Source organism: Carcharodon carcharias, chromosome 13, assembly GCF_017639515.1.
Source record: "Carcharodon carcharias isolate sCarCar2 chromosome 13, sCarCar2.pri, whole genome shotgun sequence".
NCBI classification, from domain to species: domain Eukaryota; kingdom Metazoa; phylum Chordata; class Chondrichthyes; order Lamniformes; family Lamnidae; genus Carcharodon; species Carcharodon carcharias.
Genome location: NC_054479.1, coordinates 133416931 through 133441300, shown reverse-complemented (window position 1 = coordinate 133441300; position 24370 = coordinate 133416931). Strand labels below are relative to the sequence as shown.

General features: G+C 46.1%; 1 protein-coding gene across 2 annotated transcripts in view; it reads right to left on the bottom strand.

The window, feature by feature from the left end:
* The window catches only part of LOC121285547 (interleukin-15 receptor subunit alpha-like), an 86247-nt gene that overhangs the window by 34133 nt on the left and 27744 nt on the right, over nucleotides 1-24370 (bottom strand). The window lies entirely within an intron of this gene.

Here is a 24370-nt window from a genome sequence, read left to right as displayed (position 1 = left end):
CAAGAACTTGTATTTATAAAGCACCTTCAATGTAATAAAACGTGCCAAGGTGCTTTGTATTATGAAGCAAAATTTGACAGCAAGCCACATAAAGAGGTATTAGGGCAGATGGCCAAAAGGCCTGGTCACAGAGGTAGATTTTAAGGAAAATATTACAGGAAGAAGGAGAGGTAAAGAGTCAGAGAGGGTAAGGGAGGGAATTCTAGAGCTCATGGCCTTGAAAGCTGAAGGTGCAGCCACCAATGATGGGACAATTAAAATCAGCGATGTTTAAGAGACCAGAATTAGATGACTGCAGATATCTCAGGGATTTGTGAAGTTGGAAGGAATTACAAATGGGGGCAGATTGCCTTTTCATTATTGGATTGCTGTTAGTGGGACCCTGCTGTCTTCAAACTGGCTGCTCCGTTTCCTACATTACAATGATAGCTACATTAAAAAGAGTACTGAATTGGCTGTAAAGTGCTTTGCAACATTCCTGAGACCATGAAAGGTGCTACCTAAATGCAAACTTCCTTTTCTTCGATCGAAAAGCAGCCCCTGATATGAGCAGGGTCTGGATACAAGGATGCAGATCCACTGTGAATGAGCATCCACTTGGTGTTGACTCAGGAAAATAAGAAGTAAGAGCTGGATTAGGCCATTCGGCTCTTCAAACTTGCTCTGCCGTTCAACAAGATCATGGCTGATCTTCTGCCTCAACTCCGCCTTTCCACACTATACCCATATCATTTAATCCTTTACTGCCCAAAAATCTATTAACCGCCGTCTTGAATAGACACAATGTCCGAGCATCCTCAGCCCTCTGGAGTCGAGAATTTCAAAGATTGACAACCCTTTGCATGAAGACGTTTCTACACATCTCAACCCGAAATATCTGACCTCCTATTCTGAGACAGTGACCCCGTGTTCTAGGTTCCCCAGCCAGGGGAAGCATTTTCTCAGCATCTATCCTGTCTGTGATTCGTGTGCAAGGACATTCAGGTCCCTCCGGACGCCAGCTTTTCCCAGCCTCCTGCCATGCAAAAACATTTTTTTTCTCTTTTTCCCTACATTTGCACGCTTCCCCACATTGTATTCCATTTGCCATGTTCTTGCCCATTCGCCCGAACGTATCCCTCTGCAGTGTCTTTGCAACCGCCTCACCACTTAGTTTCCCATCTAACTTTGTATCAACAAGGTGGTCCACTTTGGTGCTACTCTCACTTCACTCCCAAACTTCTGACAGCTACAGGCAAAAGTCATTCTGCCCTTTGCCCTGAGGGAACCCAGGCAGATAATCTGGGTAGCACAATGGGGGCACATGCGTGTGAACACCATGGGTCTCCGCCCTCTTTTTTTTTTCAGTTTCCTGTCCAAAAAGTAATCTTTCTCCGGATGTGATGGCTAATCAACCCATTTTAGTGCACAGTCAGTGAGCTAACACCTTTCCCTGTTCATTCCCAGCAGCAATTTTAGGTTCAGACAGTGAATCATTGACTTAAAACGTTAACTTTACCTTACTCCCTCTACCTATGCTTCCCGGCTTGCTGAGTGTTTCCAGCATTTTCTGGTTTTATTTACGATTTCCAACATCTTGCGATATTTAGCAATTTTACAAACATGAGCAAAAACTAACAACTAGTCCATTAATTCTAATTTGACAACAACATTTTGCATTTATATAGCTGCCTTTAACATAGTAAAACATCCTTGGACGCTTCACAGACAATGGGCAGAATCTTAGGGGATGGGGCTATAAAATGTGGCGAGACATTCTAAACCCCATTGGCTTCAGCGGGAACGTAAAATCCCACTGCCCTAAAATTTCGCCCAACAAGTTCCCCCCGGAGTCCTAGCCAACTTCTACCCCTCAACTCATAACAAGAGCTTGCATTTTATAAAGCACCTTCAGAGCAATAAAACACATCAAGGTGCTTCACTTTTTAAGCAAAATTTGGCAGCGAGCCACATAAAAAGGTAATCATGCAAATCTGACGAAACCTGACCCTGCGCGACATGAACAGGTATCAGAACAGGTGACCCAAAACTCAGTTAAAGCAGTAGGATTTAAGGAGTGATTTACATGCATAGAATTATTACACTTGAACACACAATTCGCAACTATACTAACTTCAAAGCACACCTCCTCATGCCAATAGTATATAGTATAGAAACGGTCAGCTCATGTGGAGCATAAACACCGGCTGAAGGGGCTGTTACTGTGCTCTAAATACTATTGGGAGGATTTTTGTTTTGTGTTTGGGACCCCGACATTGGAGTCATTTCCAAGCTCTAACCTGCACGGCATGGACACACCCAATGCGAGTTCTGTTGTTTTGGCCAATTAATACCCCCTCTGCACGCTCACCTTCAAATTAAAGTTGAAGGATGGGCTCCTCGCTTTGGAGGGCCAACAGGAGGTCTTCCAGCAATGAGGACGCAGCCTGCTGATGCAGAGAGGGGTGGGGGAGACACCTTCTCAGTACATTTCTATTCTTTGAGGATACAAATGCCCACAGGTGCCACACTGCCTTTGTGGAGAGGGCATATTCTAAAGGGCAGCTGGTGGCCATTTGTAAATTGGCAGCAGCTGGAGGAAGGGGGCGATGCTTAACTAGTGAAACAGAATGCTGAAATCTGGGTTTGCCAGCTGGGAATCACCTTTTTCTGGCCGTGTCTCGGTGCAATGGGCTCTCCTGCCGACTGGAAAATTCCAATTGGCGTGGGAGATGGTGCCTACTGAATGGCCTCAATTGGCTACCAGCCAATTTCTTTAAAAATGGCCCGAAGGTGGGACCATGCCAGCAAACCAGCATGCCATCCGGCAGCGGGCAATGCCAGGCCCATGCACTTCCAATCCTGTCTCTGCTGGGCTTCCAAAATTCGGCCTCATGCATCAGGATGCAATTGTTTCTGAAAACTGACCATGTGCTGTTGAAAACTGTTGGTGAGAAAAAGGGTCTTAAATTTATGTCGAAGCTCATTGTTGAAACAAACCCAAGGGCTCACAGTGACCCTGGAAATCCTCAGGCTTCGGGGTGGGGAGTGGTGGGGGGGGGGGGGGATGTTGGTGGTGGAGGGCGGCATTAGGGAGATAGATGCCAGGATGCCAGTCGTACATCTGGAATTTTCTCAGCTCCTAACCTTCTTTCCGCCCAGTATCCTGGCGAAGCTGATGGTACCGGTCAGCTTAAGATTGAAGGTCTGGCCCACCTGGGAGACTCCGGAAACTTCCAGCCCCGCAGCAAGCAATCTCGACCTGCTTGACTGGCCAACATTTCAACAAGAAAATCTTAAAAGCCAGATGGTGCCCGCTGGTCTCGTGTCCCTCTCATTGAGACGGGCCCACACTCGGATGGGCACTCCATGGCAATGAGATGACTCTGCCTTGACTCCCCAGTACAGGCAGCAGTAGCAGAGGTTATGGCATCGACTTTACTGCAGTGACATTGGCAGAGCTGTGCCCTGGATATAAGCCATGATGTTGGTTGAGGTTAAATATTGCCCAGGACTCCAGGGAAAGCATTCCTGCTCTTTTATCAATGGTGCTGATGGATCTTTTCACATGCACCCAAGAGGGAGCTATCTCCCTTTCTGTCTAGCTGGATTAATTTCTCCTACTGCATCAGAAATGTTAGATTTTGGGCGGGATAATATTTCCTGTTGCACCAAATTGATTTATTGCTTTAAGTGAACTTGTTCCTGAGGCACAGTGCCAGGACATTTATGAGATTGTTTATGCCTTAATCATAAGAAATAACATGCCCTCTTGTTCTACTGCAGTTCTGCATTTCACCACCGAGCTCAGCGAGACATGTCCTTGCTTGATTGCACAGGAGTATGTTTTCCTGTGCGCTCTTGGCATGATACCTGCCAGTCTAAGCCAACATATTGGGAAATTCCAGCCCACGATTGTCCTCTCATTGCTAGCTCCCTGCCTGCCACTTCCTCATATACAATGCCTCCTGACTCCTTACAGAGCAGGGCTGGGGGGCATAGGCCCAGAGTACTAACGACCCTTGGGTAGCCCAATCAAGTTTCCACTGCACACATATGAAGCCTAGTTAATCAGGGCTGGTAAGACATTTGCCCAGGGTGGGCACCATGACTGAACCCAAATATATGGAAGTGTTAATGTGACCAGGGAGGTGTCAGCGATCAAGGGCTTGATTTTCAATTGCTTGTGGGGGCAAGATTGGACATGGCCACTTTGAATATGGTGCTCCTGGATGGCGTCCTGATGCCTCTGGGATCCTCTGCTACTTTCAAAGTGAGGACAGCAGGTGGGCAGCTGGGAACCCACTTGCCTCCAATCAACTGCCCATTAAGCTCCTTGAGGAGGAGCTTGTTAATGGGCTGGGGAGGGTCAGAAAATGAGTTTGAAATTGCGGATCCACAAAACTGAACAGTCTGGTGCACATTGTTGGGGTGCATTTGGGGAGCCATCGAGCCATATTAATGCTGCAGAAAAATCTTTTGGAAACAAGGGTTATTCTGTCAGAACGGGTCTACTACCTTTTCTTAAGCCATTGTTTGTGCCAGGAAGCTGCCGGCTCTCTGATCTCCTGCCTTCTCCATTCTGGAAGGCAGTGGAAAACTCAGTCATGGCTGCCATCTGCCTTTGAGGATTGTTCTCTGGAGTCAATTCCTGCTTCCTGATGCCACCAATTTGGCGCCGAGTTTGGCGTCAACACAATTAGAACATCTGAATTTTTAAAAAATTTATTCACAGGATGTGGGCATCGCTGGTTGGGCCAGCATTTATTACCCTCCCTAATTGCCCTTGAGAAGGTGGCGGTGAGCTGCCTTCTTGAACCGCTGCTGTCCATGTGGTGCAAATACACCTACAGTGCTGTTAGGGAGGGAGTTCCAAGATTTTGACCTGGCGACAGTGAAGGAGTGGCGATATATTTCCAAGTAATGATGGTGAGTGGCTTGGAGGGAAACTTCCGAGTGGTGGCGTTGCCATGTATCTTGTTCTTCTAGTTGATAGCAGTCATGGGTTTGGAAGGTGTTATCTAAGGAGGCTTGGTGAATTCCTGTAGTGCATCTTGTAGATGGTACACAGTGCTGCCACTGTGCGTCAGGGGTGGAGGGAGTGAATGTTGGTGGATGGGGTGCCAATCAAGCGGGCTGCTTTGTCCTGGATGGTGTCAAGTTTCTTGTGTATTGTTGGAGCTGCACTCATCCAGGCAAGGGGACAGCATTCCATCACACTCCTCACTTGTGCCTTGTAGACAGTGGAGAGGCTTTGGGGAGTTAGGAGGTGAGTTACTGGCTGCAGGATTTCTAGCCTCTGTTCTTCTCTTGTAGCCACAGTATGTATATGGCCAGTCCAGTTCAGTTTCTGGTCAATGGTAACTCCCAGGATGTCGATAGTGAGGGATTCAGTGGTGGTAATACTTTTGAATGTCATGGGGTGATGGTTAGATTCTCTCTTGTTGGAGATGGTCATTGCCTGGCACTTGTGTGTTGCAAATATTATTTGTCAGCCCAAGCCTGGATATTGTCCAGGTCTTGCTACATTTGGACTTCAGTATCTGAGGGGTCGCGAATGGTGCTGAACATTGTGCAATCGTCAGCGAACATCCCTACTTCTGACCTTATGACAGAGGGAAGGTCATTGATGAAGCAGCTGAGGATGGTTGAAGATGGAAATGTGGGGTTAGGAGCTGGAATCTTTCCGGCCACTGGGTTCCCAACTCCAGATTGAAAATCAAGCCGCGAGAGTGAGGAACCTGATTGACTTTTTTCTGCTCCCTATCCTGGACTCTGAAGCCAGCAGTAGTGTTCCAACTCCATCTGAGCACTGGGAGAGAAATTGAGAAGCAAAGCCAAAATGAATTTGCAATGGAGGATCTTCGTTCCCCCAAAGCCTGGTGCCAAAAGCATTCAGGAAGCACAACAACATCCAGGACAAAGCAACCCGCTAGATTGGCACCAATCCACAAACATTCACTCCCTCCACCGCGAGAGTACAGTGCCAGCAGAGTGTACCTTCAAAACATGCACTGCAGCAATTCACCAAGGCTCCTTAGACAGCAACTTCCAAACACACGACCTCTACCACCTGGAAGGACAAGAACAGCAGATGCATGGGAACACCGCCACCTGCAATTATCCGTCTAAATCTGATTTGAAAACATATTGCTGTTCTTTCACAGTCGCTGGGTCAAAATCCTAGAACCCCCTCCCTAACAGCACTGTGGGGGGACCTACACCACAGGGATTGCAGTTCTCAAGGGCAATTAAGGATGGGTCGTAAGTGCCGGGCTAGCCAGCGATGTCCACATACCACGAACGAATAAACAAAAGCCACATGGCTGCAGATACATCATTAGCGATTAGGAGATTCTTTCCATCTGCAGCTTCAATGCATTTGTGGATTGGATATCCTTTCGCTTATTTGCATTGGTCACAGGCGGGAGGTAAAATTAAATTTTGGGCAGGGATATAAAACAAGCTTTACTGGTAGGCCCTCTCACTTTAAACCCCTCCCAACTTTTCTTTCCACTTATGCCCACTTATGTGTGCTCCATCAAAATTGTATCCCCCCCTGCCCCCGCTTTTGTTAATAGTGACATTAGGGGCAGGATTTTCACTCCCATATAGAAGTGAGCACAGAGATGGGTGAGCGTAACAATCTGCACCGCCGATTTGGTGTGCCAGTTTGCCAGCAGCAGTCCGCTCCATGCCATTTTCCCAGAGGTGGGATCATTGGTGGGTAGCCAATTAAGTGGGGGGGGGGACACGGGGAGGCGGCGGTGGGGGGGGGGGGGGGGGGGGGGGGGGTGTGGGGGGGGGGGGTGGGTGTTGGGGTTAAAGGCCTATTAAGGCTGAGCATCCCCCTGAGGCATCAGGAACTCCCCTGGTGGCAGACTGGAGTACCCATCCACAACATTGGCCCTGGCTACTGAGGCCATTTTTGAGTTTGAGACTATTAAAATGTGCAGAGGGGTCACCTCAAAATGGAGGTGCCCACACACCCCCCTGCTTACTGGAACTGTAGGGTGATGCTCCATTCACGCTGGAGGCCCTCCTATTGGCCTTCCAGCTTTGATAAACCGCCGGCCATCCTTAACTGGACAGCAGGGCTGCCCTCTGGCCACAAATTGGCCACTTCGGGGAAAATCACTTCCAGGTGACTGTTTCCCACACAGCGTGTGGTTGTCACCCCATTTGACCCCAAAGTCGGGGCCTCAGCCCAAAAGGGCAAATGTCCTACACTATGTGCTATGTTTACTGACTGGTTAGCCTTTTGCTGCACTGTATTATTCAAGTAGAAACTTGCCCTCTTTACTACCTCTTAGTAGTTACTTCTACCAATTGTGTCATTCATCTGCACCCACTCAAAAACCAGCTTCCACAGGAAGAGCTTAGGAGCTGCTAATGCTCACTGTTCAGAATTTTCAGCTTGGGTTTTATATGGGGGTGAATTTTAAGGTGGGGGGGGGTGTAAAATAAAGCAGTGGCCAGCCCGCCACCATCGCGCCCACCCTTAACCTATCCCCTATATTATGGCGGCTGGGGGGGTGTAGGGGTGGGGGGGTGGGGGGGGGGGGTGCGCCGCAAGTAAAGCATCAGGTAAACCCACCCACCCTTAGGCTTACTGAGGCCCTCAAGTGGACAAGAAACTGCCTGGTTAAAGTCTTCCAGGCTTGCGCATTTGCGATGAAAACACATTAGCTATGACCTCCCCGGCCCGGGGAAGATGCGTTTGGAGCAATGGCTTATTGTGCGTGGAAGTGTGTGAGGGTTATTTTGGGGGGGGGGGGGGGGGGGGGAAAAAAATCATTCGTTGCTGACTTAGGGCAGGATTTTCTGTTCGATATGCAGGCTCGCGCCCGACACGCCTGTGCGTGAAATAAAGCGCTTTGACGTCGGCTGAGCGTGCTGACATCAACATGCGCTCTCGCGATAGTTAGGACGGCTGGCTCGCGCCTGCCGACAATTAAAAGGCCTGTTAAGGCCATTAAGTTAACAATCGCGCTGAATTCTTCACTGCCCGTTCAACCTAATGGTTGGCAGGGCAGCAAAAGTGCCAAGCGGCCTTTGCATTTTTTTTTTTGGAAACTTCATCCACAGGGCGGGATGAGGTTTCCAAAAGCAAATAAAAATAAAAGTTTTAATCTTTAATTAATAACATGTCCCTGCTCATGTGACAGAGGGGACATGTTTTATTACGTTTTATGTTTCTTTATTTTTTTTAATAAAACCTTTCATCTCCCTGAGGCATCTCTCTGTGCCTTCGGGAGATTCTGAAATGCGCACTCGTGAAGTTTGCACTTGCCCCGCTCACCCTCAGCGCCCCCCCGCCCCCCACCGCCTGCACAGGCAGCGCTGAGCGCTGCCACTCGCGTTTCACGCTGGGCGAGCCTTACTTGGCCCGCCAGGGTGAAATCGCCTTCCGGCCCCGATCGCAGGCAGCGTTCGACCTCCCAATCGCCCCCTTGCCCAGCCCTGACGAGCCCGACCGAAGAGGGGGTAAATTCCGCCCCAAGATTTGAAATGTTGGGCGGGATTTATATGGTGTCAGGGAGACTTAGTGGGGGTGAAAAATTGGCACAGCCAGGACCCAATTGTGGGATTCCCTCCTGCATTCCTAGCACCCCAATTTTCACCAGTGTGGGTTAAAGCTGCGGGCTGGTACAGATCGTGAACCCCCCATCCTGCACTCCCAACTAGGTTGGCTCCATTGTGTGGCTAGGTATGTCCTGGACCCCGGCCAAAGGGCTCATGGTTTACAGCACCTCGGGGATCTTGTGAACCTTATTTTGAATAAGGGAAACTTTTGAAAGGTAAGTTCAAAATGTCTAACCAATGACCCCCCCTGCCAACCTATGCCCCTCTACCTATCCCCATGACCCCTCATACTCTCTATGCTAATCATGCCCCTGCAACTGCCATGGCCCCTCAGGCCCTCCACGCCAATCAATTGCACTTCCATGCCCACTCACCAACTGTAAACCCTATAGTAACAATAGGATGTGTGAAAAAGCTTTGAAAACAGTCATTCATTCATAACTTTCTACTTTCTTAAAAAAATTCCTTTCACTACAGCACTATAAAACTGTCAGTCATCCAGACCCTTTTAAATATCAATCACTAAAACTGTAATCACTTGAAACCTCTTTTTTTCTTGTGTAAATAAATATCATGCAATTGACAGAATAGATCACAGAACAAGAGCTGTCAATCAAGCATTTTTTCTTTCCTTGGGTGCAGCTGTTTCAACGGTGTAATGGATGCCTGGGAGCTCTCAGCCAAGCTTCATTAAGCCCAGACAATTCCAATTCCCACTACCCGCCTGTAGGATGAACCTGTTAACTCTTGTTTCTCTCTCCACAGCTGCTGCCAGAGCTGCTGAGTATTCCCAGAACTTTCTATTTTTATTTCAGATTTCTGGCATTCAGTGTTTTGTTTTTTTCAATTTACATGACAATCATCACATTCCTGTTTGTGTTACCATGCTGTGTGCAAAACTGGCTGCTGCTTTTTCAACACTTCAAAATAAAAGTATTTCATTGGCTGTAAAGCACTTTGGGACATCCTAAGGCCATGAAAGGCCATGATATATAAATGCAAGTACTTTCTAAGATGAGCAATATAAAAAAGGGCTCAGGTAAAGGAATCTAGGATTTGAACAGACAACTCCTGAAGATTGAAGCAACTTATTTTTAAAAATCTTTTCACAGGATGTGGGCATCACTGGCTAGGCCATATTTATTGCCCATCCCTAGAGAAGGTGGTGGTGAGCCATCTTCTTGAATTACTGCAGACTACGCGGTGTAGGTACACCCACAGTGCCGTCAGGAAGGGAGGTCCATTTACAATACAGGAGGAAGCTATTCAGCCCATCAAGTTTATGTCAGCTCTCTGAAAGAGTTATCTTCTTCATCCCATTCCTCTACTACTCTGAAACCCGTTAATTCTTTTCTCTTTCAAATATTTATCCACTACCCTTTCAAAAGCTAAAATGGACCCTGCGCTTGGCACAGTTTTGGGTAGATGATACCTTGCCCTAATAATCTCTTGTGTCAAAAATATTGGCCTAACTCTTCTTTTTAAACTGATGACCCTAGGTATATGCCCAGCAGGTAGCGACTAACCAGTCAATGGAAATAGGTTTTCCAATTTATTGAATCGTAACCTTCCATAACTTTGAATGCCTCTATAAGATCTCCTCATAGCCTTCTTTGTTGCAAAGAATAGTCTCCAGTTCCTCTAGTCTCTGCCCATAATTCAAGCCTGTCACCCCCAATAACATATCTTTGGCAGCCTCCTCATGAGCTTGATAATCCTCCCGTAAAGTATGGCATTAGAACTGGGTGCAATCGTCCTCTGGTGGCCTAACTTCTGATTTTGTGCAGTTTTATTACCGTTATTACCTTATTGCTTTTGTACTTTATACTATTATATACCTTATTGCTTTTGTACTTCATACCTCTCTCATAAAACCCAGGATTTCATGCCTTTTACTTAGGTGGGGAATGCTGTGACTTGTCAGGTTAGGAGTTCGTTTATATCAAATAATATAGGACTTATGTTGATTTAACTTAATCCCTCACCAAACAGTTTGAAACCTAGCTCAAGTTGGCCGGGATTTTCCGGTCCTTTCATGGTGGGACCCGCTGCGGGAGAGTCCGGGAGACTCTTTCGGTGGGAGCGGACGACCCTGGCAGTAGGCGGGGCTGGAAAATCCCAACCAGTCTCTTTCCATGCTGGTTTCTCAAGATTTCACACACATTAACATGGCAATGCACAACATTTCTTTATGGTGCGATATTTCTATAATTCTGATTATATCTCATAAGGCTCAACCAGGGTTGAGCCAAACTGTGATGATTGCACCCAATCCAACCCGGGTGGGTGTGGGGAGGGGGCGGGTGTAGCGATGGCTCCCGCAATCTGGGATCAACTGGTTTCAACTGGTTCCAGGGCTGGTTAAGCAGTTTCTTTCTTCTGGGTTCACAGCTTTATCAACTGGTGCTCCCTACTTTTTCGTGTGTGAACCCCAAAGTTTCTCTGCTCCGTTTTTTTTATATTGTTTCTTTCATGGGATGTGGGCATCGCTGGCCAGGCCAGCATTTATTGCCCATCCCTAATTGCCCTTGTTCAGAGGGCATTTAAATGCCAACCACATTGCTGTGGGTCTGGAGTCACATGTAGGCCAGACCAGGTAGAGACAGCACATTTCCTCCCCTGAAGGACATTAGTGAACCAGGGGGGGTTTTTGCAACAATTGCCAATGGTTTCATGGTCATCATTAGATTTTTAATTCCAGATTTTTATTGAATTCAAAGTTCACCATTCCGGGTCCCCAGAGTATTGCCCTGGGTCTCTGGAATACTAGTCCAGTGACAATACCACTGTGCCATCGCTTCCTTTTCAAAATGTTACCTTTTCTGCCAGTATATCTATGAGGGGAAGGGGGTGTTTTTACATTGAACCTCCGTTGAAGTTACGGCAGAAGAATGGGAGAAGCTCCAAAGAAATTCAACTTGTTGGGGTCCATGTCCTTTCATTGTACCTCCGCCAAAATAATCCAAGCTCAAATTTCTTTGCTTGAAGTTCAGCAGTTATCTCAACTGCCCAATCTATTAACTTGTCTACGTCCTCTTGAAGCTGCAGACAGTCCATCTCACAATTAGCCGCACTCCCCATTTTTTGTATTGACTGCCACGATTATACGGTCATCTCCTGGAGCGAAGTCTACAAACTACAGATGTATGAATAACAGGGAAGAGAGCTACTAACTGGCAATAATAAAAGAAATATTTATATTTATATAGTGCTTTTCATGACCTCTGCACATCTTTAAATACTTCTACAGCCAGTGAAGTATGTTTTAAGTGTAGTCACTGTTATAACATAGGAAATGCAGTAGCCAATTTGCACAAAGATCCCACAAGCAGATGATCTGTTTTTTTTCAGTGATGCTAGTTGATGTATAAATATTGCCTGGCATTGCAAAGCAAGCTCTTCTGCTCTTCTTAGAATAGTGCCCTGGGAATTTTTAGATAAAGCTGAGAGAAGAGATTGGGGCTCAATTTAACATCACATCAGTAAAATAGGACCCACATTAGTTACTGAACGTGGGCGTAAAGGGCAGAGTTTTGACATTTGGAAAATAATGTGAAATTAGAAAGTGTAGAAAGTAGCATTGAGGGTAGTAATAGGCTGCAAGAGGACCCACATAGGCTGGTAGAATGGACAGACACATGGAAGATGAAATTCAATGCAGAGAAAGGCGAGGCAATACATTTTGGTAGGAAGAATGAGGAGGGACAATACAAGATACTGGTACAATTTTACAGTGGGTGCAAGAACAGAGAGACCTGGGGGTGTTTGTGCATAAATTTCAGAAGGTGGCAGAATGGGTAACTGAAGCATATGGAATGCTGAGCTTTAATAACTAGAGGCATTACCAGCCAGGAAGTTATTCTACACCTGTATAAAACTCTGGTTTGGCCCCAGTTGGAGTATTGTGTCCAATTCAGGGCACCACGCTTTAGGAAGGATGCGAATGCTATAGCGAGGGTACAGAAAAGCTTACGAGAATGGGTCCTGGGATGAAAGACTTCAGTTCTGTGGATAGATTGGCGAAGCTGGGGTTGTTCTTCTTAGAGAAGCTTGACAGGAGGTTTGATAGAGTCCAACATCATGAGTGAGTTGGACAGAGTAAACAGAGAGAAACTGTTAATGTTGACAGACGGGTTAAGAATCAGAGAGCACTGATTTAAAGGTGATTGAAAAAGAACGCAACAGCAACATGAAGAAGGACTTTTTTTTTATATAGCAAGTGGTTAGTCCGGAATGCACTGCCTTGAGACTGTGATGGAGGCAGATTTAATCATGGTGTTCAAAATGTATTTGGAAAGCATCTGAATATAAAAGAAATGCTGGGCTATGGGGAAAGGGTGGGCGATGCACTTGGAGAGAGCTGGCACAGACAAAACAGACCGAATGGCCTCCTTCTGTGCTGTAACCATTCTATGAACGATTACAGTTACGTGGCTAGACTGGAGAATCTGGGGTTGTTTTTCTTATAACAGTGAAGGCGAAGAGATTTGTTAGAGTGTTTTAAAATCATGAAGGGTTAGAGCAAATAAAGAGCACCTGCTCCAATGCTGGATGCGTGTAAATAACATGAGGGCACAGGTTTAAGGTGATTGGCAAAAGAGCCAGAGGCGACATTGTCATGAAAATATAATAATTCTCATAATATTATTGTGATTTATTGTAAAGGTAGGTTAATAGTGGGGTTTGGATAGTTTCTGTGCATGTGTGTGGGATGTAATTGAATCGGAGACAGCTGGTCTGGAGGCTTTAAGTCACCAAAAAGAAGCTAGGTTTGAAATGCTAAACATGGCTGAAATTTTAGAATGTGCGGTGTGAGGAAAGTTTGCATTTATACATAAACCGGAGCAGTTTGAATTTCAAAAAGATAGTACGATGTTACCCTAGCCAGAAGAAGCTAAGTCAAACAGTTTGTTTATTTTTCCCAAAGGCTACTGAGAATATGAGCACCATGAAAGATTTATATTATGAGAAAGGTAAAGTTCCAAAGGCATACTGGAACAATGAAATTTACCATGAAAATGAGAGAAACATATATAAAGGAGATGAGGCTATGTGTCAGAAGGCATACAGGATATTTGCCTTTATTAGCCGAGGCATAGAATATAAGAGCAGGGAGGTTATGCTGGAACTGCATGAAACGCTGGTTAGGCCACAGCTGGAGTATTGCGTGCAGTTCTGGAATCCGCATTATAGGAAGGATGTGATTGCACTAGAAAGAGTGCAGAGGAAATTTACCAGGATGTTGCCTGGGCTGGAGGGTTTTAGTTATGAAGACAGATTGGAATATCTGGGGTTATTTTCCCTGGAGCAGAGGAGATTGAGGGCGGACATGATTGAGACATATAAAATTATGAGGGGCATAGATAGGGTAGACAGGAAGGAACTTTCCCCCATGGTGGAGGGCCCAATAACCAGGGGGCATAGATTTAAGGTAAGGGGCAGGAGATTTAGCGGGGATGTGAGGAAGAATTTTTTCACCCAGAGGGTGGTGAGAATCTGGAACTCACTGCCTGAAAGGATGGTAGAGGCAGAAACCCTTATAACATTTAAGAAACATTTGGATGTGTACTTGCGATGCCATGGCATACAAGGCTATGGGCCCGGTGCTGGAAAATGGGATTAGAATAGTTAGCTACTTGTTTGACCGGCGCAGACTTGAGAGGCTGAAGGGCCTTTTTCTGTGCTGTAGACCTCTATGACTCTATGATTCTATGAGGGGAAGGCATTCTAAGACCTAACAAGTGCGTAAAGCCTCCAGCCACTGTGCATCAAGTCGCTGTCTACAGGAACGAAGCTGAGAAAACTCACTTTGAATTCTACTGTCCAGGGTATCTTGTTGCTTTGCCTGGGTCTGTTTAAATCTATTTGTCTTTTACTATTGCCTTAATGGAGGAGTAACTGGGTGCCAGATTAATTAGGGGCTTTAGGAGTTATTAGAGTAGTAATTTGTGGATCTATGTATGTGCTTGAAACCTTTACTTTTGTTAATAAATGTTTAATTTGTTTTTCTAAAAACCTTTGAAGTCGTGGTAGTCTTATTGCTTCTAAATTCAGGGCACCCATGTTCAGAGATGTTGGGGGAAATTAAAAATGTTAAAAGAGAATACAGTAAGAATTTACAGAAAAACCCCTAAAATCTCCAGGCAGACATGGCTGCTAAACATATTAAGAGTTGAAGATTACCAGATGAACATTGCACAGCCTTGAGAGCCAGACTGGAGACAAATGTATGACATAAATTAGATTAAGCGTACTCCTCTCTCAGATAGGGAAGGGGCAGATGGTTTTAGCTTAGATATGGGAAGATGAATGATGGACAAAGAGGGGGCTTTGATGAAACACAAACAGTCTTGAGTTGTAAGAACTAAGGTCTTTGTGTATGTGTTTTAATTTTGATTGGGTAATATAATTATGTAAACATGAATAATTGCTTAGCAAAATCACATGTTTATGTACTCAATAGGATAGACTTAGTATGGAACTGGCATGTCGGTTACCGATTGAATGTATTCAAATGTACTCAAATGTGTTATGATAAGAAAAAGTACAAAAGTAGTGAAACGTAATCAATTAGGGAGCTGGGCCTTGCATATGCTTGAATAAAACTGGTTAAAAGGAAGCCGGAGTCTCATGTGATCGTTGTGGGATCAGAGAGTGTAACATCTCCTCTTCAAGAGGGCTTTTTTTTTTTAAAGAATCAACCACATTGGGTCTGGAGTCACATGTAGACCAGATCAGGTAAGGATGGCAGATTTCCTTCCCCAAACCAGATGACAATTTCATGGTCATCATTGGACTTTTAATTCCAGATATTTATTGAATTCAAATTCTGCCATCTGCTCTGGTGGGATTTGAACTTGGGTCCCCAGAGCATTACCCTGGATCTCTAAATCACCGGTCCAGTGACAATACCACTACGCCACTGACTGCCCTTAACATAATAGTTTCTGACTCTCTGCCATTATATTACCAAGGGACCATCAACCTAGATTTTATGTTCAAGTCTCTAAAGTGGGACTTTAACCCGCAACCTTCTGACTCAGAAGTGAAAATGTTACATAATAAGCCACAGCTGACACCTGCCAGGCTCAGAAGGTTCTGAATTCCTGTAACTCTGTCACTGACTTCGAGTGGTATCATTCATATTTATAAACGACTTTGATTTCTGTGGCGATACAGAGTTTGATTGACCGATGCAAGTTACACTTACTCTTTCCCCAGTGGCAAAATAGTGCGGATGGCACTTCAACAAAAACTGGATGAAGGCAAGGTTCAAAGTTCTCTAAAATCTTTCAGTGTGCTGTTTGTTGCGATGCAAAGCAAAACATCCACAGTCTGAAAACAAGTGTTGTCATGTAAAAAAACCTAAAAAAAATCCCATTGAAGGTATATATCAGACAAATGCATTTAACAGATGGGTGCTTTCATCTTAGAGCTTTGTACGATAGATGCACATGCTAGGAATTCGGCCATGTGTGTCCCAAAGGGAAATGGACAGAAACCATGCAGAACACAGTAACCTCACTATTCTCATTGCGTTCTCCCACCGTTCACCTTGCAGCTAGTTCATAAGATGTATCCCCAATGATTTAGCAGGTGTCCTCCCAACTCCTGAAGGCAGCAGTTCAAGTAGACAAGGTTGTAAAGAAGGCATATGGAATGCTGTCCTTCATTGGCAGAGGTATAGAATATAAAAGTAAGGATATAATGTTGGAATTGTATAAAACACTGGTGAGGCCACAACTGGAGTATTGTGTTCAGTTCTGGTCACCACATTACAGGAAGGAGGTAATAGCTCTGCAGAAATTGGATAGGTTAGGGTTATTTTCCTTAGAACAAAGAAGGCTGAGAGGTGACTTGATTAAGGTGTACAAAATTATGAGGGGAATAGATAGAGTGGACAGGATAAAATTGTTTCCCTTGGTGGAGAATTCTAGAACCAGGGGACATAGATTCAAGATAAGTGGCAGAAGGTGTAGGGGGGACATGAGGAAGAACTTTTTTACACAGAGGGCAGTGGGTGTCTGGAATTCGCTGCCCAAATTGGTGGTAGAGGCAGAAACTCTAAACTCTTTTAAGAAGTACCTGGATCTGCACCTTAAGTGCTGTAAGCTGCAGGGCTATGGGCCGGGTGCAGGAAGGAGGGATTAGAAAGGGCACCTGGGTGTCCTCAGGCTGGCATGGACAAGATGGGCCGAATGGCTTCCTTCTGTGCTGTAACTTTTCTATGGTTTCTATGGTTCTATGTACTTCCTTCTTCTGCTGCTGAAAGGATATTTATGGAATACCATGTGTTTATTGAGTCCATTAGGTCAACTCCCAGGCTGTAATGACACTGGAATGCATTATCATGGGGTTTGCTTTCAAGCTGTTTCCTCACTGTTGTGTACATTGAAATTCAGACATCACAGCACTGTGAACATTTGACAATGGACAGCAAAGAGTACATACAACAGAGTATATAAACTTCTATTATTTGGCCTTTAGTTATGTAATGCAACATGACAAAGAAAAGATAGACAGTGTTTGGTGGTTTCCAGGGTACTTGCCACAAAGTGTTTAAAGTGATTTATCAGAAAGGTCAAATGAGATACTGAAACAAAGCTGGTTTAATCTATTGAAAATGTGATTAATGATTGTTGCATTATGTCAGTTCTTTATGTACACAGTCCAAATTTAACAAGATACATAACTCCCTCCTTATAACAAAAAAATCTGTTTCAGATTTCAAACTTCTGCAAAAATAGAAAATGCTGGGAACAGCTCTTCATCAGAAGCATAAGATGTTACAGGTGAATAGCATTTAAAAAGAATAACAGGTAAAGTATACAGATACACTCATAAGTAATAGAGTGGTGTCTAAAGTACTTCAGTTTAAAACAGGACTTGGTTAAATGGTTGAAACAATATTAACACAAGACAAGACAAAGCATAAAGAGAGAAATGAAAGCTATTTATGAGAATACGGTGAGTGAGGAGTAAGGCAGGCACAAATGGAAGTGCAAATAAACACCAAAGTGCAGCAAAGTTCAGTGGTCCAGGAGATGAACAAAACATAGGTCAATACCAAAGATCCCATTTTCAATTTTTTTACCCACCACCGTCCCCTCCCCCACCCCATCCCCACAAGGGCCATCTGTCACTTGTTCATAAAAGCGAAAAACTGCGGATGCTGGAAATCCAAAACAAAAATAAAAATACCTGGTAAAACTCAGCAGGTCTGGCAGCATCTGTGGAGAGGAACACAGTTAATGTTTCGAGTCCGTATGACTCTTCAACAGAACTAAGTAAAAACAGAAGAGAGGTGAAATATAAGCTGGTTTAAGTGGGGGCGGGGTGTGGGACAGGTAGAGCTGGATAGAGGGCCAGTGATAGGTGGAGATAACCAAAAAATGTCACAGACAAAAGGACAAAGAGGTGTTGAAGGTGGTGATATTATGTAAGGAATGTGCTAATTAAGGGTAGAAAGCAGGACAAGCAAGGTACAGATAGCCCTGGTGGGGGTGGGGGTGAAGGGAAGGAATCGAAACAGGCTAAAAGGTAGAGATAAAACAATGAATGGAAATACATTTAAAAATAATGGAAATAGGTGGGAAAAGAAAAATCTATATAAATTATTGGAATAAAAGGGGGGATCGGAAAGGGGGTGGGGTTGGAGGAGAGAGTTCATGATCTAAAATTGTTGACCGGAGTTGGCACCAGGGGGACATGGAGGGCATCCACTGCCAGTCGCTATGAAAGTGACCATGGCGCTCAATTTTTATACCAGTGGCTCCTTGCACAGGTGACCTATACAGGATTTTGCAAGCCTCCATGCACAAGTGTATTCAGGAAGTTACGGACGCCATCGTCGCGAAGGCACAGAACTTTGTGCATTTTGCCTGGGATCAGGAAAGCAAGGAAGAACGCTGGGATTTGCCCAGATCTCAGGTTTTCCACGGGTGCAGGGTACCATCGACTGCACTCACGTGGCGCTTAGGTCTCCGTAGCAACGAGCAGGTCAATTACATCGACTGCAAGAGCATCCACTCACTGAATATTCAGCTGGTGTGCGTCCACCACAAACGCATCCAACAGTTCTGCGCGTGATTCCCATGGAGCGTCCATAACTCCAACATCCTTAGCAAGTCTCAGATCCCTGACATCTTCCAGAGAGGCTGCAGGGTTGGCTCCTCAGGGACAAGGGCTACCCACAGAGGATGTGGTTGATGAGCCCGTGCAGTGGCCTCAGACTGAAGCAGAGTGATGGCATAAAGAGGATCCTGTCACAACCCAGACTTTGGTGGAGCAAACGATAGGCATTTTGAAAATGAGGTTCTAGTGCCTTGACAGATCCGACGGAGCACTGCAATACAGTCCCCAGAGGATGTTGCACATCATCATAGCTTGCTACACACTACATAACTTGGTGCTGAAACAGGGGGAGGAGATGGAAGAGCTGCTTGTCTCCTCCAATGAGGAGGACGTTGAAGAGGATGATGATAATGAAGTCCTTAAAGGTGAGGATGCTGGCAATGAAGCCATTGTGCTGGCCAGACAAGGTAGGTGTGCTCAGGAGGCCCTCATAGCTGCAAGATTCATGGAGGATGATGATGAGATGCAGCGAGGACGGTCCTGACATCCTTACCTTGCATCTGTGAACATTTGACTCCTGTGTGGCTGATGGCAGCTCACATACCCTCAGTGATCAGGCTCATGTCATGGAGACACAGTTGTGAAGCTTTAAATACACCTGCTCCTTTGTCAGCCTTCAGCACCTGACCCCTCAGGAGCAGTATCACTGGTCACAGATGTTGAAGAGATGGGGGGCCAACCCCAGCTCAAAGGTGCTGAGAGCACAGAGAGAGAATGCCGGAACTCTGTGATGCCTGCCCACTACATTCTGCAGCAATGACCAGCACCATCGAGGTTCAGGCATCAGTAATGTGTCCAGTGAGTGTGAAGCTGGACCATCACTTTGGTCTGAAGGTTACACACTGCACAGGGAAGAGGCCCTGGACTGACACACTTATCTTTATCTTGTGTAGGAACCAAGGTTTCACATCTGAGTGACATGGACACTGCTCATCAGAACAAGGAGCCATAGGCGAGGAGACATCTTTGAGAGTTTATTTACAATAGTGAACATTATGTACAAGTGATTAGTACCTGTGCCCAGGCTGTGCAAGTACAGCTTCTTAACCTTCCTAACCTTGCCACCCTGTCTTGCTGCTCCCCCGACATCCACAGCGGAGGTGGAGGCAGCCTGCTGACTGCTACAGCCTGTCTGTGATGGCTTCGGCGTGCGTTCCTTGCAGGGCTGAGACCTGGTGGGCCCGGCCTGCTTTCAGGTTCCTGCTGTGGGTCAGCTGCACCCTCCTTGACCTGTGGAGCTGGAGCTGCAGGGGTCACAGGAAGAAGGGATTTGGATTGACTGGACATTCCCAGAGTTACCAGGGTGGATGGCTCCGGGGTGTCAAGCTGTTGATCCTCCTCCCTATGGGTGCCCGAGAGCCCCTGGCTGACTCCTTGAGGAGAAGGGGAAGCTAGGGGAAGCTGGAGTGAGATCGAGCTGTGCCGCACCCCTCTCGCGTTGACACTATGGCATCAGCGATGGAGTTCAGCCCACACGGTAGTGCAGGACCGATGTCCTGGACCAAGGTCTCCATGGTGGCTGCTATCCTGCCAGTGTTGACCTCAGTGCATTGGCATGCCGCCACTATGACCTCAGGCTAAAGGCGGACAGACTCCTCTATTGTCCTTTGCAATCTGAAGAGAGCATGAGCCATCCCTTCCTGATGTTCCCGTGATTGTCTTTGCAGATCCACCAAGTAATTGAGGATCGAATCCAGAGGTTCATCATCTGACTCGGACTCAGCAGATTCCTTGCCTCCAGCAGTCCTCCAAGTTCCGGTGAGCAATGATGTCCCAGCCTTTGCCTGCTGTGGAACAGATTGTGTGCTGCGCTCACCAGATTGTGATCCTGAGGCTACTCTACATCTAGGTCCCACCGAGGTGTGTGCCTCTGCGCTGGTGGAGGGTGTGGTGAGCACTGTGATGGATCTTTAATGGTGCTGCCCTCAGGGTCCTCATTTGAGGTTCTCCCGGTACTGGAGTCGGGTTCAAGGTTTCCTGAGGGCGACGTGTCAGATGTGCCTCCGACAGAAACACTATTATTAGTGCTCGGCGCTTATTAGTGCTTGGCAGCCATGTTGAACACAGAACAGTGGACTCAGAGTAGCATTGAGAGAAGGATCATGTGGTGCAGGATCTTCACGTGGGTGTTCGCCATCGGCCTCACCGTTGCCGCAGGAACAGTCGACGTCCTTTCTGGCCAGCTCCAACCCGTGGCTCTCAAATGGAGCGAGGATCTTGATGTCGGCACTCCACCTCGGTCTGGGGCCTCTCCCGCAGATTGTGTGTGGTCCTGTCCTGCATAAACCCAGAAGGAGAGAGTGCGAGCAAGGCGCATGCCAGGCCAAATGAGAAGGATACCAGGCGTACATGTGTGCTGAGTGGAGCCACGAACGGGACAAGGAGGCAGTCTCCAGAGGAGGTGAGGCCAGATGGAGATGTGAGGGCTTGTGTGTGAGAGAGTGAGTGGTGATGTCCCTTAAGCTGGCAGTGAGTGAGATGCCAGTAAATGTGTGATGGCCTTCTGAGTGATGAGATGGTTGTCTTACCCTAATGGCACTGTTGAGATCATTCATCCTTTTTCTGCACTGGATGGCCGGCTTCTTGTGTGCAGCATTGACGCTGACCACCTCTGCCAGCACCTCCCAAGCTGAAGTTGGGAGACTGATGGGCCTCCTGCGTCCAGAGCGGGGGTAGGGGACATCGTGGCGGGCCTCCACAGCATCCAGAAGGCGTCCCAGGGATACGTCACTGAACAAGGGGGGAGTGCTTCACTCTTCTTGGCTTTCAGGGCCGTGTCTTCACCTGCAAGCATTGAAAAGTGTGTGTGCGGCTGCATTTTAAATATCGCGCTGGCGTGAGGAAGCAGCGAGGTAACAGCGTGGTGGGCCAATAAGAGGCCAGCCGCACTCCGGCGTGTTTCTCATAACTGCATAATTTATGAGGCGGGAAGAGGATGACATGGTGTGAAGACCTGCCATTGCGGCCAGTGGGTAAAACCTTGTTTTTCACTCCTGCTACCGCAATTTCGTACAAACCTGGGACGATTCCACCCTTTATCCCACGCCCCTTAAGGGGCAGGTTAACCAATACCTGGTGAAAAACCTAAGGGACAATGTGGTGTCGTTGCGAACCTGTAAGGGGTAGGGGAAGAGAGAGGGGTGGGGGTTCATATACAGGCAGAACAGTGTAGCGGTGTCGAGGAACCTGGCACATGGGGCAACCAGCTCAGTCACGGGACCACCCCGCAAAATCCGGGATGCCTGTTCGCACAGCTTAAGGGACGTCTTTTGTCCTGTGTTCCTCAGACAATCTGTGGGAGAATGAGCCTGGGAGTCTCAGCCGAGCGATTTCAGCGGGATGGCAAGTGTGTGAGTCAGCCAACAGAGAGATGGCGACGAAAGCAAAATGCTGCAGATGCCGGAAATCTGAAATTAAAACTGAAAGTGCTGGAAATACCCAGCAGGTCTGGCAGCATCTGTGAGAGAGAGAAACAGAGCTCAGGTTTTGAGTCAAATATGACTCTACTTCAGAAGAGAGAGATGGTAATGTGACTCCACAAGATAAGCGGTAAGTTTCAGCTGCTTTAAAACACCCCTCCCCCCTCCAATGAATTGGTTTCATGGCTTCTTGGGCCCCTGGTTGAAGTGGCTCTTATTTTATTTCGTAAGAGTGAGTCACCCCGGTAGAGGGAGAAAAAGAGTTAAATGTTTCAGGTCTGTGGCCTTTCATCAGAACCAGGAGAGGTTAGAAATGTAAGAGGTAATTGTAATTGGAGGGCAGGAGAGATTAAATGACAAAAAATTTCATGGCGCAAGGCCGAAAGGGAGCGATAATGGGTCAGATAAAAGAACCTAAAGATGTGTCTAGATGAGGTATGAATGGCAGAATTCTGTAAAGCTGCCGTCCGAAAGCAAAGCAAAGAAAATAAGAGAGGAAAAGAAAAACAGCAAAGAATCAAGGAAACCAAATGGGAGCAGAGGTTACGATCTAAAATTGTTGAACTCAATATTGATTCCAGAAGTGCCCAGTTGAAAGATAAGGTGCAGTTTTTCAAGCTTGGTTGGTTTAGGGAGCTTGAGGTTATAATAAATTTGTAACTAGAAGGTAATTGCTATGCAAATGTAATTTTATGTGGAATCATAGAATCATATGGCATAGAAGGAGGCCATTTGGCCCATCGTGCTGGTGCCAATACTTTGGAAGGCTGTCTAACTAGTCCCACTGCCTTGCTCCTTCCCCTTAGCTCTGCAAATTTCTACTGCCTCAAGCATAGGACTAATTCTCTTTTGAAAGCTACTGTTAAATGAACCTCGTTTCAAGCACTTCATTCCAGATCGTAATAACATGCTGCATGAAAAACAATTCTGCTCACGTTCCTTCAGGCTCAAACGTAACCAATACATTGGTGAGAATTACTTGATGAATAACACTTGATGATAACCTCCAATTTCGCTGTGTCATGTTGCAGCGTGTTATCAGAAAGATTTCTGTCTTTCTCAGTTGCTCACCATTAGCCCTGCCAATTGGCACACGTTACAAGAGCCAGTCAGCGGCTATGGTTTAAATTAGGGCTTGTTCAAAATTAGCATATTCAAAAAAAAACACATTTGTGGTTTAGAGAGTTTGTCACCCTCGACAGAAGTACCTGAACTTCCCTGAATGCTGCAACGTGCTTCCAGTTTTTCTGAGGCAAATTAAACAAAAAAAAAATTATCCACTCCAGAAATTGATGGAAACACTGAACAGGTTTGGCAACACCTATGAGGAGAGGAAAACTGAGTTAATGGGAGGAATCTGTTTCTGATAGGCCAGCTGAATTTATCCACCATTTTACTAAATCCTTCAATCTATTTTCTCCGAATACATATCCAATTGTTTCATTTATCCCAGGAGCTTTACCCTGTAAATTTATTCCACAGCTCGTTATCTTCTGAATGAATTTATTCTCCTTGATTTTCTCATACACTCTCCCAGCTTATACCTTTGTTTGCCGTTATTTCAATACTTAACAGTCAACAAGTTGTCTTGATTGGCTTCATAATATCTAAAACCTGTACTGTATCACTTCAAACATCCCCCTTTAGAAAATATGTCCAATTTCATTAACCCTTCCTCGTACCTGAAATCCCTCAAACCCAAAAATCAACTTTTGTTAATTGCCTCCATTAGCCTCCTTATCTTTGTGCTGAAGAGGCAGCACAAGTTAACAGACCTACGACATCTCCCGATGCATACACAAAAGATGCAACACCTGCCCCTTCACTTCCTCTCTCCTCACCATCCAAGGGCCCAAACACTCCTTTCAAGTGAAGCAGCATTTCACTTGCATTTCCCCCAACTTAGTCTACTGCAGTCGTTGCTCCCAATGTGGTCTCCTCTACAATGGAGAGACCAAACGCAAACTGGGCGACCGCTTTGCAGAACACCTGCGGTCTGTCCGCAAGAATGACCCAAACCTCCCTGTCGCTTGCCATTTTAACACTCCACCCTGCTCTCTTGCCTACATGTCTGTCCTTGGTTTGCTGCATTGTTCCAGTGAAGCTCAACGCAAACTGGGGAAACAGCACCTCATCTTCCAACTAAGCACTTTACACCTTCTGGACTGAATATTGAATTCAACAACTTTAGATCTTGAACTCCTTCCTCCATCCCCACCCCCTTTCCGTTTCTTCCCCCTCCCTTTTGTTTT